Here is a 20,008-nt window from a genome sequence, read left to right on the forward strand (position 1 = left end):
TTAGATAGATGTTGGAACCGACTGGCAATCAAAAAAGAAATAATTGGCAACTCTGGGAGGAAAATAGGTCTTGAGGAAAACAGAATGAGCAAAAAATCCACGTGAGTAATCTATGAGAGTCAGCCTCTCGGTAAACTCTATTTCTTACTTTATGAAACTTGTCTGAGCTCCTGCTGGATATACCATATGTATGCGCACTCATACAAAATGCCAAACCTTATCCCCTGAAAAAAAAAACCTTGAGTAAATCTGAATAATACAAAACAAACCATTTCAGATATTTTAATAACCTAAATTGTAAAGCATGGGCCACCTGAAAGGGCTAATTCAAGCTTGAAAACAGTGTTTCTGCCATGGTCATCGCCAGTCGGTTCCCTCATTCCTCTGACTTAAGTACGTACAGGGCAGACAAATGTAACAAGAGACACTGGGTTGAGGGTGGCACTAGGTTACAAGAGAAAGGCTCAGGATGAGGATGAGATGGGGCTCAGGATGAAATGGAGAGGGAGAACCAAAGCACACTCTGACCGTATTGCCAAACAAAAACTCCTCACCATTGGCTTTAAGCAGTCAATCACCTTGCCCCCTCCTACCTCACCTCACTACTCTCCTACTACACCTCAGCCCACATACTTCACTCCTTTAATGCCAACCTTCTCACTGTGTCTTGATCTTGTCTATCTCACCACCAACCCCTTGCCCACACCCTGCCCTGGAACGCCCTTCCTCCTCAAATCCGACAGACAATTAAGTTCCCTGCCTTCAGAGTCTTACTGTGGGCACATCTCCTCCAAGATGTGCCCCTTTCCTCTTCTCCCACTCCCTTCTGCATTGCCTTGACTTGCTCCCTGTGTTCATTCCCTCCTCCCGGCCCCACGGCACTTATGCACATATTTGTACTTTATTTGTATTCACGTCTGTCTCTCCCCCTCTAGATTGTAAGCTTTTTGTGAGCAGGGAATGTGTCTGTTTATTGTTATATTGTATTCTCCCAAGTGCGTAGTACAGTGCTCTGCACAGAGTAAGTGTTCAATAAATGTGACTGAATGACTGAATTCCAGAAAATAGTAGTGCAGGATAAAATGGGTGGTAGTAGAATACAGAATTACCTGACATCAAGAAGCCCTTTTGGCACTGATGTCATATGAATAGCGTGGGTCAGTGGAAAGAGCCCGGGCTTGGGAGTCAGAGGTCATGGGTTTGAATCCCAACTCTGCCACTTGTCAGCTGTGTGACTGTGGGCAAATCACTTAACTTCTCTGTGCCTCAGTTACCTCATCAGTAAAATGGGGATTAAGACAGTGAGCCTCATGTGGGACAACCTGATTACCCTGTATCTGCCCCAGCGCTTAGAACAGTGCTCTGCACATAGTAAGCACTTAACAAATACCAACATTATTATTATTATATGAATGGGCCTCTTTATCTCGGGTCCCCTTGTGGATTTCTGTCCATTAATGTCCCCTATTCTTTAAGAGGAAAGAGGAAGATGCACTCAGCTTTTACCATATTCTGGGCATGGGCTGAGTTTTTTCACCACTGTCATTTTCTTCCATAAAGCCTGGACAGCTTGCCAAAGCATTCTTGAAGCAGTTCAATGTTTGATCTTCCAGAGTTCCTTTTTATATCATGTGAATCGGGAATAAATCTTGGGGAATGTTGAGTAGTGTTTATTTTGCCTTTCTTGTATTCCTCTTAAGAGTTCAATCAACATACTTATGAGCGGATAAAAGTGAATCTTTAAGCCAAAGGATTTGATTAAAGCCTGTCTCAGGGCATACTTAGCCAAATTCTGGCATCAGCTACTCTCTGGCATTAGTAAATAGATGAGTAATTGGTGTCAGAATTAGACAAGAGAAACTGATGGAAGAATTTGGCTCATGATAACTGTAAACTGCTGTCGAGTTTTAGCTAAGAAAAAATATCCTGCACATATAAAACTTTCCTTCTTTCCTCTTTGAAATCTTGAAATTAGCAACGTCTTAAGCTACCTGCATTTGACAATTACTCTAGCCTAATTCAGGCCTCATTTCGACAACTTTGATTGATTAAAAGCTCCCATGCAGTTTACTGGGAATACAAAACACAGAGATTCAACCCCAAACCAATTTATAAGGTTATTTTGTTTTTAGTCAATCACTGCTATTTATTGAGATCTTACTAGGGGTTAGGGCACTGTAATAAGCACTCGGGAGAGTAGCATCAACAGAGTTAGCAGATACATTCCCTGCCCACAATAAGCTTTTAAGAAGTGAACCCCAGTTAAGGGAACTAATTTGAAGCAGTTCTTAGCAACAACACATTGTGTGAATAGCCAGGCCAATTTTCTTCTAGGGCAGAATGGCAAACTTTTAAATAGGGGAAGGAATAAAAATGGAACGCAGGATATTCTACAGATTCTATCACCGATCTAAGAAAATTACTTCGAGAACAGTAGCGCCCATGTTGTTTGGGTTGATGAAATCCGATCCCTTGGTAGACAATGAGGACTGGGTTGGAGGGGGTGAAGGGGTGGTTAAACTCAAGCCGCTTTAATCATCCCCTCTGGGTCCTGGAAAGAGGCAGGGGGGATTGAAGGAGCTTGAGAGGAGACTCTGTGGCTCCAGGTTTGGTGTGATGGCATCTTTAAATTTCTTCCTCCCTGAGTAGAATGTAAGATAGATTGTAAGCAGCATGGTGCAGTAGATATAGCATGGGCCTGGGAGTCAGAAGGTTGTGGGTTCTAAACCCAGCTCTGCCACTTCTCTGCTTTGTGACCTTGGGCAAGTCACTTCACTTCTCTGTGGCTCAGTTACGTCATCTATAAAATGGGGATGGAGACTGAGAGCCCCATTTGGGACAGGGTTCTACCACAGTGGTTTAATGAATACCCTAATTATCATTATTATTATTATTACTGTGGGTAGGGATCATGTCATCTTCCATTACACTTTTCCAAGTGCTTAATACAGTACTCTGCACATAGAAGGTGGTTAGTAAATACTACTATGTGATTGGTTGGTTGGAGACTGTAGGGATTGGGTCCACAGTATCCCTTTAAGATGTCTCTGCCACCCTGGATCCTTTGGCCCAGGTAACTATTGTTCTCAAGAGACACACTCCCCCCACTCCACCCCCCCCCACCACCACCCAGCTATCTTTTTGTGAAACAAGTTGGTGTGGTGGAGAGAGTACGGGCCTGGGGGGGTGTCAAAGGAGAGGGGCTCTGCATTTGCCAGTCATATGACCTGGTAAATCATTTAATTTGTCTGTGTCTTAGTTTCTTCATCTATAAAATGGAAATTAAGACTGTGAGCCCCATGTTGGGACAATATTTTATCAACCCATGCCTTTAGTAGTGTCTGGAACATTGTAAGCCCTTAAATAATGCACCCACCCCTGTCAAAAAAACCCTAAAAACAAAAATAAACTTACACCACCCTGGCCCCTAAACCATGGTTTACTAGGAGACTGTCCCCCCTTCAGATTCATTTCCGCTCAGCCCAAGACAAGAGTAATGAGAGAGGAGGGAAGTGAGCAGAGCACTTCATGACATCATAATGCTGCAATGCATTGTTGATGCAATGTTGCAACAGCACAGAATTCTAGGGTAGTGAATGCTGCTTTAAATGTGTCTTAATGGCCAGCCAAAAGATAAACCCATATGAAATTCTATATTAGGTCTGGTTACACTCTAACGCCACTTTTCTCTGGAGAAGCAGCGTGGCCTAGTTGATAAAGTATGGGCCTGAGAGTCAGCAGGATCTGGGCTCCACCACTCATCTGCTGGGTGACAGTGGGCAAGTCATTTCACTTCTCTGTGCCTCAGCTCCCTCATCTGTAAAGTGGGGATTAAAACTGTGAGTCCCATGTGGGACAGGGACTGTGCCCAGCCCAATTTGCTTGTATCCACTCCCGGGAGTACAGTGTCTGGCACACAGTAAGTGCTTTAAAACACCACAGTTATTATTATTTTTATTCCCTTTGTGTCCTTAAAGTAAGTATCAGCCAGCAAACTTACTAAAACTTGATTTTTCTGATCAGCACAACTAGCCAGCTGTCTGCAAATTTAAACTGCTCCGCTGACTGTGTACTATGAGAGCCATGGAGTGTTTTCTTTCTAAACTCAAAAACTTTAGTAACAAAAGTTCCTTATGTTGCAAAACTATTTCAACAACTCAAAAGAACTTGTTCTATCATTTCTGTTGAGAAAATCAACTCCAAGGAGAATGCAAATGGTCAACAATGTTGAAGTATTTGTGGCTGAATTGTACTTCCCAAGCACTTAGTACAGTGCTCTGCACATAGTAAGAGCTCAATAAATACTATTGAATGAATGAAGTATTGAAATTCGACCAAGCACAAACACTAAGACAGCCTTTTTTCTTTTAACTCTTCAGGATATTGATTTATCACAGGATAAAATGCTGCCCCAAAGCAGAGAGAAAAATCAGATGCCAGCCCATTTAGAGATATTTTTATTTTAGACATTCATCCCTGAAGTCATTCAAAACTGAAATCACCCTGTGAAGGTTACTGCCTGCTTCACATTCGCAAGCTCTAAGGCTATAGTCAAGACTAAAATAAATGGTATTTTACACCCTTCTTACTATCATCTCAGCCTTTTTGCACTACCTCAGAACTTATGCCTTCACAACCTCTTATAGCACTTTTGTTCTTAAGAACTTAGTACTCTGCTAAACACCTGTTCCCCCCATCCCCACCCCCCAATAGGATTAAGATCCTTGGAGACAGGGACCCTGTCTCTTACCTCCACTCTACTCTCCCAAGTGCTTAGTACAGAGCTCTGTACACAGTAGGTGCTCAGAAAAAACTACTACTCACTGAATACACTTACATATGTTAGAAAATTCAGAAAAGGACCAACTTTGGCATTTTTGTAACTTATTAACAAATTATTCTTGTTTCTTTTAAAATATGCATGTTGTCAAAAGGCCTCTAGTACATGTACAAAGAAACCCAATTAAATAATAGTAACAGCCAAATTCCAAAGCAGTTTAGAGTCGTACTAATAATGGTATTTTCTGAGCACCTCCTGACTGCAATGCACTGTACTAAGCACTTGGGAAGATTCAATGGAAGCAAAACACACATACCCTCCCCACAAGGCGTTTACACTCTAATGGGACCACTAGCAAGGAGGGCTATGCAAGAATGGAAATTCCAAAAAAAAGGTCCTTCCTGGAAAACGGTCTTCTGAAACTTTTCAAACTGACACAAGTTTGAGTTCCTCTCAAACTCAAACCTCTAAAGATTGTTAGAAAGAGCATGAGGCTATTTATTCTCCAGAACCAGAGCAAAAACATATTAATTCAGGATTTAAGATAACTAATCCCTATAAACCCCAAAGTTTAAAAACTCTGTTAAAAAGTGATCTTTTTGACCACATTTCCTCATTTCACGACTTTGCAGGCTATTATTGTTATAGGCTCTGGTATACCAAGTCCTGGCAGATCTTAAGTTCTATGCCAAGATCAGAGATTCCCCTGATTATCTGAGTGCACTTCACTGCTGCTCTGGTAAATTAGCTACAAGTAAAACCTGCCCCAGAAAAAATCCCTAGTGCATAGGAAAACAGTTAACTTATTTCTACACCATCCCCCGTCCTCGCCTATCCCGCCGTCGACCCCTGGGCCACATCCTCCCACGGTCTTGGAATGCCCTCCCTCCTCACCTCCGCCAAACTAATTCTCTTCCCCTCTTCAAAACCCTACTTAAAGCTCACCTCCTCCAAGAGGCCTTCCCAGACTGAGCTCCCTTTTTCCTTCTGCTCCCTCTACCCCCCCACTTCATCTCTCCGCAGCTAAACTCTCTTCTCTCCCCTTTCCCTCTTCTCCTCCCCCTCTCCCGTCCCAACCCCTCAGCACTGTACTTGTCCACTCAACTGTATATATCTTCATTACCCTATTTATTTTGTTAATGAGATGTACATCACCCTGATTCTATTTATTCGCTATTGTTTTAATGAGATGTTCTTCCCCTTGATTCTATTTATTGCCATTGTTCTTGTCTGTCTCCCCCGCTTAGACTGTAAGCCCATCAAAGGGCAGGGACTGCCTCTATCTGTTACCGATTTGTACATTCCAAGCACTTAGTATAGTGCTCTGCACATAGTAAGTGCTCAATAAATACTATTGAATGAATGAATGAATAAAATGGTGATAAAACTCTAAAAAAAAAGAGTTGAGCCCATGTATCCCCACACTTCAAGAGCCTCCAGTAGTTGTCCATTCTCCCCTGCATCAAACAGAAACTCCTCACCATCAGCTTTAAAGCTGTCAATTGCCTTGCCCCCCTCCTACTTCACCTCACTACTCTCCTACTACAACCCAGTCTGCACACTTAGCTCCTCTAAGGCCAACCTACTCACTGTTTCTCGATCTCATCTATCTCACTGCTGACCCCCTGCCCAAATCCTGCCTCTGGCCTAAAACTCCCTCTCCCTTGGTATCTCATTGTGGGTAGGGAATGTTTCTATCAACTCTGTTATATTATACTCTACGAAGTGCTTAGGAGAGTGTCCTCTACCCGGTAAGCATTCAATAAATATGACTGACTGATTGATATACAACAAACCACCACTTACCTCACCTTCAAAGCTTTATTGATGATGATGGTATTTGTTAAGTGCTTACTCTGTGCCAAGCACTGTTCTAAGGACTGGGATAGAGACAAGGTTATCAGGTTGTCCCATGTGGGGCAATCCCCAGTTTCCAGATGAGGGAACTGAGGCCCAGAGAAGTAAAGTGACCTGCCCAACGTCACACAGAAGACAAGTGGTGGAGGCAGGATTAGAACCCATGACCTTCTGACTCCCAGACCCGTGCTCTATCCCCTTTACCATGCTGCTTCTCTATTAAAATCACACACCCTCCAGGAGACCTTCCCTGATTAAATCCTCATTTCTCCTACTCCCCCTCCCTTCTGCTTCATCTATGCACTTGGATCCGAACCTTTTGAGCACTTGATGATCACCATCATCCATGGTGTTTATTGAGCGCTTACTGTGTGAAGAGCACTAAGTGCTTGGGATAGTACAATACAGCAGAATTGGTAGATGGTAGACACTTTTCGCCCCCACAATGATCACCCCACCCTCAGCACTTATGTCCATATTAATAATTTCTTTTAATGTCCTTCTCCTCCTCTCTCTCCTCCTCTAGACTGTAAGTACCACGAGAAGCAGCGTGGCTCAATGGAAAGAATCCGGGCTTGGGAGTCAGAATTCATGGGTTCGAATCCCGGCTCTGCCACTAGGGTGACTGTGGGCAAGTTACTTCACTTCTCTGTGCCTCAGTTCCCTCATCTGTAAAATGGGGATTAACTGTGAGCCTCACGTGGGACAACCTGATTATCCTGTATCTACCCCAGCGCTTAGAACAGTGCTCTGCACATAGTAAGCGCTTAACAAATACCAACATTATTATTATTATTACCTCTTGCAGGGAACGGATCTACCAACTTTGTTGGATTGTTCTCTCCCAAGCGTTAGTCCAGTGCTCATTGATTGACTAACGCAGGCAGAAGCAAAAACAGCAACAGGCACTACAAACCACAAACATTTCAGTAAAACAGTGGTCAGCCTCAGTATGTCTACAATGCGGCCAGGTGTCTGTCCTGCGCTGGCCTCACCCAACCACCCGGAAGTGAATTTCATCAGCAGTAGCGTCTTCTTTGAGAATGATGAGGCTAGAGATATAGATCCATATGCATAAGGTGTACAATGAGAATAAAAATTCAGCACCAACTCAAATCATCAGATTACTTTTAGATAGATATTGCAACATTAATTCCCAGTAGGTACTTGGTGGAATTTACTGGTAAGAAGCAGCCTAGTCTGTGCGTGGGCTTGGGAGTCCCCCCTTTCCCTCTGATCCTCCCTCTCTCCCGTCCCATCCCCTCAGCACTGTACTCATCCGCTCAACTGTATATCTTCATTACCCTATTTATTTTGTTAATGAGATGTACATCACCCTGATTCTATTTATTTGTTATTGTTTTAATGAGATGTTCTTCCCTTTGATTCTATTTATTGCTATTGTTCTTGTCTGTCTGTCTCCCCCGATTAGACTGTAAACCCGTCAAAGGGCAGGGACTGTCTCTGTTACCGATTTGTACACTCCAAGTGCTTAGTACAGTGCTCTGCACATAGTAAGCGCTCAATAAATACTACTGAATGAATGAATGAGTCGGAGGACCTGAGTTCTAATTCCCTCTCCGCCACTTGTCTGCTGTGTGACCTTGGGAAGTCACTTCACTTCTCTGGACCTCAGTTCCCTCATCCGTAAAATGGGGATTAAGAACATGAGCCTCGTGTGAGGCAGGCACTGTGTCCAACCCAATTATCTTTTCTCTCTCCCAGCGCTTAACACGGTACTTGGCACATAATAAGCACTTAACAAATACTATAAAAAAAGAAAGTCTAAGAATCAATTACATGATGTATACAACAGGCATCTCTCTCCTGACGAATTTAATTGGAAATAATGATTAGAAGAAATCTGTATCCTAGCTGAAACTAGAAGAAAAAGTTCTAAAAGGTACAATACCTGCTTCCTCGATCTGCCTGGGTTCTATAAACCCCCAGCGAAGAAAGGGAGAACCTCTTGCAGGGACTTTGTTCTAGCCTATCTGGTTGATCGCTTTAGGGAGGCCACACCCCTGTTTGCACACTGGTTTTCCTGGGAGGAAAGGGAGGGGTGAGTGATGTAGAGGTGAGTTCTGACCTTTGTCATCCTTCCTTCGTCCTACAATGATACCTTGTGTCAGTCTGAAAAGGCCCCAGCCAAGCCAATCTTGGGTTGAGAAGGTTAGGGCTTTATTTTGGCTAGACCTGATTGTCCTTAGTGAGGTGAAAAAGGGAGGGAGGAATGAAGGGAGGGAAAGAACCTGTTCATATGCTACGTTGATAAGGGAGATCCCACATCACTTAGATTATAGACCTACTCAGGGCAGGGATCATAGGTTTTGCTTCTGTTGTATACTCCCAAGTACTAAGTACTGCACAGTGCTCTGTCCATAGTACTCAGCAAACACTGTGTTTAGTACACATAACTGATTGAACACAAATCTGGCACCCCTCTCTGGTGCTCCCTAGAACTGCAGACAGAGAAAATGCAGGTGCCCAAAATCTATCGATGGTAATTATTGAGAGCTTACTAAAGTAATAATGTTGGTACTTGTTAAGCACTTACTATGTGCCAAGCACAGTTCTAAGCGCTGGGGTCATCAGGTTGTCTTAATCCCCATTTTTACAGATGAGGTAACTGAGGCACCGAAAAGTTAAGTGACTTGCCCAAAGTCACACAGCTGACAGGTGGTATAGCTGGGATGAGAACCCGTGACCTCTGTCTCCTAAACCCGTGCTCTTTCCTCTGAGCCACGCTGCTTCTCTATGCACAGAACACTATACTCAGCGCTTGGGAGAGTGCAACAGATTTAACAGACACGTTCCCTGCCCATAATGAGCTTACAATAAGGTTCATATTAAACTGGGGATTAAATATCTCTTGTCTCTTCCTCTTGGTCTATAAATCCCTAGTCGGTCAGGGACTGTGTCTGACCCGACTTGTATTTTATCTATCCAAGTGCTTAGCATTGTGCTTGGAAGATAAGTAAGCGATTATGTACTCTCCCAAGTGCCCAGTACAGTGCTCTGTATATTCATTCATTGATTCATTCAATCGTATTTATTAATCGCTTACTGTGTGCAGAACACTGTACTATGCTTGGAAAGTACAATTCAGTAACAAATAGAGACAATCCCTACCCAACAACGGGCTCACAGTCTAGAAGGGGGAAGACAGAAAAAACAAGTAGACAGGTATCAATAGCATCAATATAAATAAATAGAATTATAGATATATACATATCATTAATAAAATAAGTAGAATAATGAATATCTACAAATATACACGTGCTGTGGGGCAGGAAGGGTGGTAGAGCAGAGGGAGGGAGTAGGGGCGATGGGGAGGGGAGGAGGAGCAGAGGAAAAGGGGAACTCAGTCTGGGAAGGCCTCCTGGAGGAGGCGAGCTTTCAGTAGGGCTTTGAAGGGGTGGAATGTGCTAGTCTGGTGGATGTGAGGAGCATATAGTCTGTGTGACTGTGGGCAAGTCACTTAACTTCTCTGTGCTTCAGTTACCTCATCTGTAAAATGGGGATTAACTGTGAGCCTCATGTGGGACAACCCGATTAGACTGTAAGCCCGTCAAAGGGCAGGGATTGTATCTGTTGCTGACTTGTTCCACTGAGCAGCGTGGCTCAGTGGAAAGAGCACGGGCTTTGGAGTCAGGGCTCATGAGTTCGAATCCCAGATCTGCCACTTGTCGGCTGTGTGACTGTGGGCAAGTCACTTAACTTCTCTGTGCCTCAGTTCCCTCATCTGTAAAATGGGGATTAAGACTGTGAGCCCCACGTGGGACAACCTGATACCCCTATGTCTACCCCAGTACTTAGAACAGTGCTCGGCACATAGTAAGCGCTTAACAAATACAACATTATTATTATTATTATTGTTCACTCCAAGCGCTTAGTACAGTGTTCTGCACATAGTAAGCGCTCAATAAATACTATTGAATGAATAAACCTGATGACCCTGTATCTACCCCAGCGCTTAGAACAGTGGTCGGCACATAGTAAGCGCTTAACAAATACCAACATTATTAAGCACTCAAATACCATTGATTGACCACAATAAATAATAATGACAATAATGATAATCTGGTCTGATGGGCTTTGGCTTCCACCTCCAAAGCTCAGAGGCCCAAAGGGGCTAAAGAGAGAAGGCAAAAATGGGGATTCCTTACTGCTTGCTTAATTACTCTCTTTGACTGTAAAGTCAAGGGCAGGGAAAGTGCCTGCTAATTCTGTTGTACTGTACTTCCCTAAACACTTAGGACAGTGCTCTCTGCACATAGTAAGCACTCAATAAATGTCACTGATTGATTGATTCCTTCTAAGCACTCTTTCTTTATCCTATAGAGTACTCCACCCCCTAGAGAGACAATCAAGACGTCCAGCCTTTTGGCCTTTTCAGATTCTGAGAGGTCCTGGGGAAGGGTGTGTTCCAAGAATCCCACCCAGACCCCTCCCCAAATCAAGGCATGGGGGCACCCTGGTGGGCTTCCAAGTATTTTCTGCTTTCTGTTCCCTTTAAGTAGTAACACACACTTTTTAGCAATGCAGTTAAAGTAGCTTTATATAATGTTACCGAGTTACCGGGGTATTTAAAATTTGCTTTTTTGAGTTATCAAAATCATTCCTTTCCATCTTTTTCAGCATCCTTTTTTCCTTTAGATAACTTCCGTGTAATTCTTACTATTGTATTTGTTCAGCCCCGACTACATGTCAAGCACTGTACTAAGCACCTGGGTTAGGCTCAAGGTAATCAAGTTGGACACAGGCCCTGTACCACAGTCTTAGTAGGAGGGAGAACAAGTAACCCCAGTGCTCAGTACAGTGCCTGGCACATTCCACAATTATTCTAATCCCGTCTCTGCCTCTTGCCAGGTGTGTGACTTTGGTCAAGTCACTTAACTTCTCTGTGCCTCAGTGACCTCATCTGGAAAATGGGGATTAAGACTGTGAGCCTTACGTGGGACAACCTGATCACCCTGTATCTACCCCAGTGCTTAGAACAGTGCTCTGTACATAGTAAGCTCTTAACAAATACCAACATTATTATTATTATTATTAGATCAGGCATAGTCTCTGTCCCATGTGGAGTTCCCAGTCTAAGCAGGAGGGAGGTCAGTGGTTAGGTAAATAATAGTAATAGTAACTTGGTATTTGTTAATCACTTACTATGTGCTAGGCTTTGTACTAACCACAAACAAATCTGGGTAGACATAGTCCCTGTCCCAAATGAGGATCACAGTCTTAATCCTAATGTTATAAATGAGGTAACTGAGGCACAGAGAAGTGATTTGCCCAAGGTCACACAGCAGACAAGGGGCAGAGCCTGGATGACAAACCATGTCCTTCTGACTTACAGGCCTGTGCTCTAGCCACGCTGTTTCTCAGGAAGTCAGAGGACCTGGGTTCCAATCCCAGCTCTGCCACTTGTCGGCTGTGTGATCTTGGGCAAGTCACTTCACTTCTCTGGACCTCAGTTACCTTACCTGTAAATTGGGAGTTTCAATACCTGTTCTCCCTATTTAGACTGGTGAGCATCATGTGGGATATCTGACCTGATTATCTTGTATCTTCCCCAGCACTGAGAACAGTGCTTGACACAGAGTAAGCATTTAATACTACAACTGTTATTATTATCATTATTATTATCATTATTACTGGGAGAGCTGTAGGCAGTTGCATCTGTTTTCACCCCTTGCAGCATTTAGGGTGTACATTTAACATGAGACCTACAAAGCACTGTTGGAGAACACATCAGAGAAAAATGGATTAGAAAAAGGGATATTTTGCAATAGGAGTTTATGTTTTCCTGCTCAAGCTCAGGCAAGAACAGTGATCTGTAGTGGTGAGCGGCCCGATTTTGCAGAACCCTGAACCTCCCGCTGCAGTATAATCGGGCAAGGTGCTAAGTGCTCTGCAGCAGAATTTGTAGCCTCCTGAAATAAGGCCAGTGTTTGCAGATACCTTGGGAGCAGGTTTAACCTGTCCAATCACAGACAAGCCAGTTGCACAAGTCAAATTAAATAGAATTTCTCTAAAGTGAGCCATCCCTCTTTCCTCTTCATAGTATGCATACAGATTAAACTAATACCTAGCAGCATTATTTAGTTGGTGAGGGCGCTTAGTGTTAACCTTTACAGAGGCTTCCACCACCAGGTAATTGATCAGTCTCCTGGATACTCTAGTGTGTAATCATAATGCTCAAGTTGCTAATGCCCATCATAATGCTCAAGTTGCTAAGCCCTGAATTTTCAAAAGCGTTTTTTGAGTTTTTTTTCTTTTAACCTAGCTAAACTACAAGTATCTTACCTAAACTCTACTGTAACCATCCTATAGCAAATTTCACCTCACCACCACCTCCTCAACATTCTTGACTCTGCTCTCTCATTCACCCCACATATTCAATCTTTCACCAAATGCTGTCGATTTCACCTTTGCAACATCGCCAAGATCCGCCCTTTCCTCTCCATCCAAACTGCTACCACATTAGTACAATCACTCATCCTATCCCAGTTGGATTACTGCATCTGACCTCCCAAACTCTTGCCTCTCCCCACTTTAGTCCATACTTCATTCTGCTGCCCAGATTATCTTTCTACAGAAACGTTCAAGGCACATCACCCCCACCTCAAAAATCTCCAGGGTTGCCTATCTACCTCCATATCAAACAAAAACTCACTATTGGCTTTAAAGCTCTCCATCACCTTGTCCCTTAATAATAATAGTAATAATATTGGTATTTGTTTTAAGCACTTACTAAGTACCAAGCACTGTTCTAAGCAGCTGGGATAGATACAAGGTAATCAGATTGTCCCACATAGGTCTCACAGTCTTCATCCCCTTTACAGTCTTCATCTTCATTTACAGATGAGGTAACTGAGCCACAGAGAAGTTCAGTGACTTGCCCAAGGTCAAACAGCTGACAAGCGACAGAGCCAGGATTAGAACCCATGACCTCTAATTCCCAAGCCCGGGCTCATTCCACTGAACCACGCTGCTTCCTACCTTACCTCCTTTCTCTCCTTCTATATCCCAGCCCGCACAGTCCACTCTTCTGGTGCTAACCTTCTCACTGTACCTCGATCTCGCCTGTCTGGCCACCGACCCCTGGCCCATGTCGTACCTCTAGCCTGGAACGCCCTTTCTCCTTAAATCCGCCAAACAACTACTCTCCCCCCCATCAAAGCCCTACTGAAGGTGCACCTCCTTCAAGAGGGCTTCCGGGACTAACCCCCCTTTTCTTCAGTTCACCCTCCCTTCTGCGTCACCTCGACTCTCTCCCTTTGGGCTTCCCCCCCCCCACTCCACAGCACTTATACATATATCTATAATTCTAATTATTTATGTTGATGCCTGTTTACTTGTATTGATGTCTGTCTCCCCCCACCTAGACTGTGAGCCTGTTGTGGGCAAGGACTGTCTTTCTTTATTGCTGTATTGTACTTTCCAAGTTCTTAGTACAGTCCTCTGTAAAGTGCTCAATAAATATGACTGAATGAATGGGGCAGGGATTCATTATCTCATCTACTCCAGTGCATAGTACATTGCTTTGGCACATAGTAAATTGGTAATAAATACCATAATAAATATAGTTGGATCAGGTTGAGCTAATAACCAGCATGGCCTAGTGGAAAGAGCATGGGCCTGGGAGTCAGGGGACCTGGGTTTTAATCCCAGCTCTGCCACTTATCTGCTGTGTGACCATGGGCAAGTAATTGAACTTCTTTGTGCCTTGGTTACCTCATCTGTAAAATGGGGATTAAGACTGTGAGCCCTACGTGGGGCAGGAACCCTATCTAACCACCCTTCAGTATAGTGCCCGGCACATCGTAAGCACTTAAATACCACAAAAACAGTGCTTACTATATGTCAAGCACTGTACTATGTGCTAGGGTTGATATAAAATAATCAGATTGGACACAGTCCCTAGCCCCACATGGAGCTCACAGTCTACTTAAGAGTATGATTTAATCCCCATTTTCCATATGAGGAAATTGGGGCACAGTGAAGTGATATGATTTGCCCAAGGTCACACAGCAGGCAAGTGTCAGAGCCCTATTAGAGCTCAGGTCCTTTGACTCCTAGGCCCATGCTCTTTCCACTAGGTGAGGTCATTCTTGAAGAAAAATGGATGTAGAAGCCTAAGAGCACCACCTTGCTATTTTGAGTCTGGGGATGAGTGACAGGCTGAGCTTGGGCTGGGAGGGGAAGTGCTTCTCTCTCATTTACTCATCCAATCATTTTTATTGAGCACTTACTGTATGCAGAGCACTGTACTAAGCACATGGGAGAGTACAGCATAACTAACAATAGACAAAACTCCTGACCACAATGAGTTTACCCTCCCCACCCCCATTCGCCACCTGCCCCTTCCCCTCTCAGCCAGTCTCCCTTCCCAGTTCCTGACTGGGAAGCATGCCCAGAAGCACTCACTTGTAGCCCCAGGGTCTTCTGCTGCCCCTGAGGGGTGCTGCTTGCAATGGGTGCAATTGTCATCCATGGGTAGGATGGAGGGAGGATGTGAAGAACTGCTCAGTCCTGGGTTATGAAAAATAAGTTTTAACTGTCCTGAGTTATTCTCAAGAGACTGAGGCAAACTTTTAACCTAACAGGACTGTCCCAGGAAAATCAGATTAAGTGCCCCCATTTTGGGACGGTCTATGTTTTTCACCCTCATCTATATTGGCTAGCTTTTTTTCGTCCATATACCTGACTTGGAAGAAGGGCTAACTGGGTTTTCCTTAATAATTAAGTTTCACAAAGCCAAGTTTTGGGTTCTTTTTCTCTTGGATCCTCCACTTTTGCAGTGTGAATTCTTTTAAATTTAAAACCGCAGAAACTGTTCAACCTCTGCTCTGAGCTGATATTTGTGGTCAGGTGATCCCTAGTAGTAATAGCAGTAGTAATAGGTCATTCATTCATTCAATCATATTTATTGAGTGTTTACTGTGTGCAGAGCACTGTACTAAGCGCTCAGGAAAGTACAATACAGCAATAGAGACAATCCCTGCCCGCAACGAGCTCACAGTCTAGACTGCGTGCATTCGATCTGTCAAGCTGTCACCAAATCCTGTCAGTTTGACTCTCACAACATCTCTAGAATCTGCCCTTTCCTCCCCATCCAAACTGCTACCACATTGATCCAAGCATTTTTCCTGGCCCGCTGGACTACTGGCATCAGCCTTCTCACTGACTTCCCTGCCTTCTGTTTCGTGCCCCTCAGGCCATAATTCATTCTGTTGTCTGGATTATTTTGCAGAAAAACTGTTTTATGGAAAAACTACTCCTGCTCAATCAATCGTTTTTACTGAACACTTACTGTGCACAGAGCACTGACCACTTGGGAAAGTACAGTATAACAGACTTGGTAGATTCATTCCCTGCCCACAAGGTGCTTGCAGTCTACACTGGGAGATACACAGGACATTAAGCGCTTAGTACAGTGCTCTGCACATAGTAAGCCCTCATTAAACACAATTGATGTGTACACTGAGTGCTGTGGGGGCTAAGGGTTGGGTGAATAAAGGTTACAAACCCAAGTGCAAGGTAAGGCAGGAGAGAGAGGGAATAGGGGAAATTAGGTCTCATTTGGGGGAGGCCTCTTTGAGGAGGTGTGATCTTAAAAGGCTTTGAAAGAGGGGAGAGTGACGATGGTCTGTCAGATATGAAGGGGAAGGGAGTTCCAGACTTGAGGTGGGGCATGGGCAAGGGGCTGGCAAAGAGATAGAGGAGATGGAGGTATGGTGAGTAGGTTGGTGTTAGAGGAGCGATGTGAGCAGGCTGGGTTGTAGTAAGAGATGAGTAAGAGATCAGTTTTTTTAGAAAAATGATCCAGGCTGCAAAGAGCGGTATGGACTGGAGTGGGGAGAGACAGGAGGCAGGGAGGTCAGAGAGGAGGCTGATGCAGTAATCGAGGCGAAATAGGATAAGCGCTTGGATCAGCACGGTAGCAGTTTGGATGGAAAGGGAAGATTTTAGCAGCTGTAAAGGTTGAACTGACAAGATGTGAGGCAGACTGAATATGTGGATTGAACGGGAGGGATGATTGGAGGACAATGTCAAGGATATGGCCTTGTGAGCCAGGGAGAATGGTGGTGCTGCTACAGTGATGGCAAAATCAGGGGCAAGACATGGTTTCGGTGGGAAGATGAGGAGTTCTGTTTTGGATATGTCAAGTTTGAGATGTCGGCGGGGCGTCCTGAAGGCAAGAGGAAATACGAGACCGCAGAGGTGGAGAGAGACCAGGGCCGGAGATGTAGATTTGGGAATCATCCACATAGCTGAAACCAGAACTGAGTCTTGAGGGACTCCCCCAGTTACAGTGTGGGAGGCAGAGGAGGAGAAACTCAAAAAGGAGATTGAGAAGGAGCAGCCAGCGAGGAATGAGGAGAACCAGAAGAGGACAGCGTCAGTGAAGCCGAGGTTGGATAACGTTTCCAGAGGGGGTGGTCCACAGAGTCAAAGACAGCTGAGAGGTCGAGGAGGATTAGGATGGAGTAGAGGCAAGGAGATCATTGGTGACCTTTGAGAGGGCAGTTTTGGTGGAGTGAAAGGGGCACGAGCCAGATTAGAGGGGGTCACAGAGAGAATTGGAGAGGAAGTGGAAGCAGCAGGTGTAGACACCCTTCTGCAATGCCTAAGCAACTTGGATCTGTACCCTTTGAGAGTTTGCTATTTACTCCACAGCACTTACGTACATATCCATAAGCTGTTCATTTGTATTAATGTCTGTCTCCCCCTCTGGACTATAAGGTTATTGTGGGCAGAAAACGTCTCAACCAACTCTGCTGTATTATCCTCTCTCCAGGGGTAAATAACAATAATAATAATGGTATTTGTTAAGCATTTACTATGTGCCAAGCATGGTTCTAAGCACTGGAATAGATACAAGGCAATCAAGTTGGACACTGTCCCGGTCCCACAGTATCAATTCCCATTTTACAGAAGAGGCAACTGAGGCACAGAGAAGTTAAGTGACTTGCCCAAGGTCACACACAGCAGACAAATACAGTGCTCTGCACACAGTAAGCACTCCATAAATACCATCGATTGATTGATTTACCAATCCCTGGAAATTTTAACCCTCCCCATCGTTAAGATGACTTGTTTGACGTGCCGGCTGGAGACGGATTCTACTCCAGCTCCGTAATTTGACTCTACAGTGTCTGATGATGCCATTGTCTTTGGCCATTAATCCTGTTCCTAGCTTTCTGAAGCAGGATTTTGAATCCCTAAAACGCTGTAATTCTATCCTCCTTTAGAGGAATCAGCAATCTGAAATTCAGTTTGGATTGTATCTATAGTCTCATCTGGAAAAATATATATTTACAGAGATCTTTTAAAGTTAGTAAATTATTCCACTTTGTTTAAAATCATTTCTCTCTTGGCCCATCTACAAAGGAGCTTTCAGCTCCCGTTATTCTGGGTTCCTACTGCATCGTTCTCAGTCTTTTATAGGAATTAAGTCCTTTGAGGCTATTATTACCCTTATATCTTTGATGCTCCAAGTCGGTGCTGCCGAGTTGGTTTCACTACAGAAATCAAAGGCCAAGACAAAGCTTCATGACAAAGCTTCGATTTCTTGTTTTGGGAAAGGATCGAGGAACTGCATAAATCACTGAAATTACACGATGGATTCAAAGTGGACCGTTTCTTTTTAAGTATGTTCAAACAGTCGACTTTGCACAGAATTGAGGGACTAGGCAGGTGAAAGGGAAGCCAGTCAATCAACTGTATTTATTGAGCACTTACTGTGTGCAAGAGCACCGTGCTAAGCACCTGGCCGAGTACAGTACAGAGTTAGTAGTCATGTGCCCCTGCCCGCAAGGAGCTTACTGCCTAAAAATGACATCTGTAGGATCACCATTCACAAAGCAAGTTGCCAAGTTTACTGCAGGAATTTTAATGACCAAACTAAATATAAGCAAGTCTGAGTATAAAACAAATGTTCCTAATTCGACATAGTTTTATTTCACCGTCTTGCTTTTAAAGAGATTCTAAATTAATGCCAGTCTGTGCCCCTACCTCTAAGACATAACAGTTAGCTACTCAAATATTTTTACTTTCAAAGATGTAAGCATTCAACATATCCTGCAAATCTTATTTGGTCCAAACCAAAATCATCCAAGCATTTAAAAACAAGGCATGGGAAGGGATGAGTCCGCCCAGATTTCCCGAGTCTTCCTTTTAGTTTCGATGCCCGTCTGCCCTTCGGGCATCTACCGGACTCACTTCTGGTTTAAAATACGGTCCGACACGATACAAAGCCAATTCAACGGTATTTGCCTCGCGGCAATTTTTCGCAGGTGCGATTTCTCTTTTTAAAATAAAAATAGGGTAGAAGAAAGGACATCCTGCCAGAAGTGCGCTTCTTTTTAAAGAATTACTTTCCCGCAAACCCTGGGGGAAAATATCCCACTCGGTCTGGGGCAAAGAGAGCGTGACCGCAGGTCTGGGGGTGGTTTCCCAGGCGGAGTATCGATGGTACCTGCGACACCAAGGGCGACTCCAACTTCTGCTTGCCCGACCCTGTCCAGCGTTTCATCTGCAACCCTCTCTGTCTTCCAAGCCGTGCCGTCCTTAATCTTACATGTCGGGAAGGTTGGGGCCCGGCTTCTCCGGGTCGCCCCTGCCTGATTTGGAAGGAAAAAAAAGAATCCCTGGGACGGAAGACGGAGCCGCTGAGACCTTGCCACCCTTCGGTCCCTCCACGCGTGGGGGCCGGGGCGGTGCCTAATGAATGCCCGATTAGCGTCCGATTAGCGCCCGATTAGCGTTTGGGCGGGGTGGGGTGGGGGGAAGGACCGGCTCTGGCCCGGGGGAACATCACCCTTGCCAGGGGTGCCCATCCACGAAAATCGATGCCCGGGTGCCCTCTCCGTTCCCGGCGGGGGTCTCCGGCCGCCCCCGTTTAGGACGGGGGAGGGGAAGGGGGCGTGGTTGGAGATGGCACAGCGCTTGGCGGCGAGTGTCTCTCTCTTCGGCCCGCGGGAGCGGAGTGGGGGTCTGGGAGGGCCGTGTCTGTCCTCCCGGGGGGAGGCGAGAGGTCCCTGCGGGCCCGGGACGGTCCGGGACCGGCCTTCCCATGGGGATGGCGCTCCCCTCCTCCTTTCCCTTCCCGGTTCCTTTCCCCCCCGGGCCCGTCCGTCGGAGCGGGGGCGGCCGATCAATCGCCATCCATCCATCCATCCATCCATCCATCCATCCATCCATCCATCCATCCATCCATCCATCCATCCATCCATTCAACGGCCACCAAGTTTCTCCCCGGGAGAAAGCGAAAGCAGAGCGTGGGTGCGGGGTCGGGGGGTGGGGTGGGGGGAAACCCAGGACTGGCCGGGGGTCCCCGCGGTTCCCCGCCCCCGGAGTTTGAAG

The 20,008-nt window shown here is 45.0% G+C and overlaps 1 protein-coding gene across 5 annotated transcripts in view; it reads right to left on the bottom strand.

The window, feature by feature from the left end:
- Positions 1–20,008, bottom strand: part of GCNT4 (glucosaminyl (N-acetyl) transferase 4) — a 37,374-nt gene that overhangs the window by 5,099 nt on the left and 12,267 nt on the right. The window contains exon 1 of one of the 5 annotated variants that reach the window (XM_039911303.1): positions 19,122–19,307. The exons of 2 other annotated variants lie outside the window; for them this stretch is intronic. The gene's annotated coding sequence lies outside the window, so the exon portion shown is untranslated. Of the gene's footprint in view, positions 1–1,506; positions 1,987–3,414; positions 3,570–19,121; positions 19,308–20,008 lie in introns of those variants that run through there. 2 more of the 5 variants (XM_007658966.3, XM_001513536.4) reach the window with 2 other exon arrangements.

This window comes from Ornithorhynchus anatinus, chromosome 1 (assembly GCF_004115215.2).
Source record: "Ornithorhynchus anatinus isolate Pmale09 chromosome 1, mOrnAna1.pri.v4, whole genome shotgun sequence".
NCBI lineage: Eukaryota > Metazoa > Chordata > Mammalia > Monotremata > Ornithorhynchidae > Ornithorhynchus > Ornithorhynchus anatinus.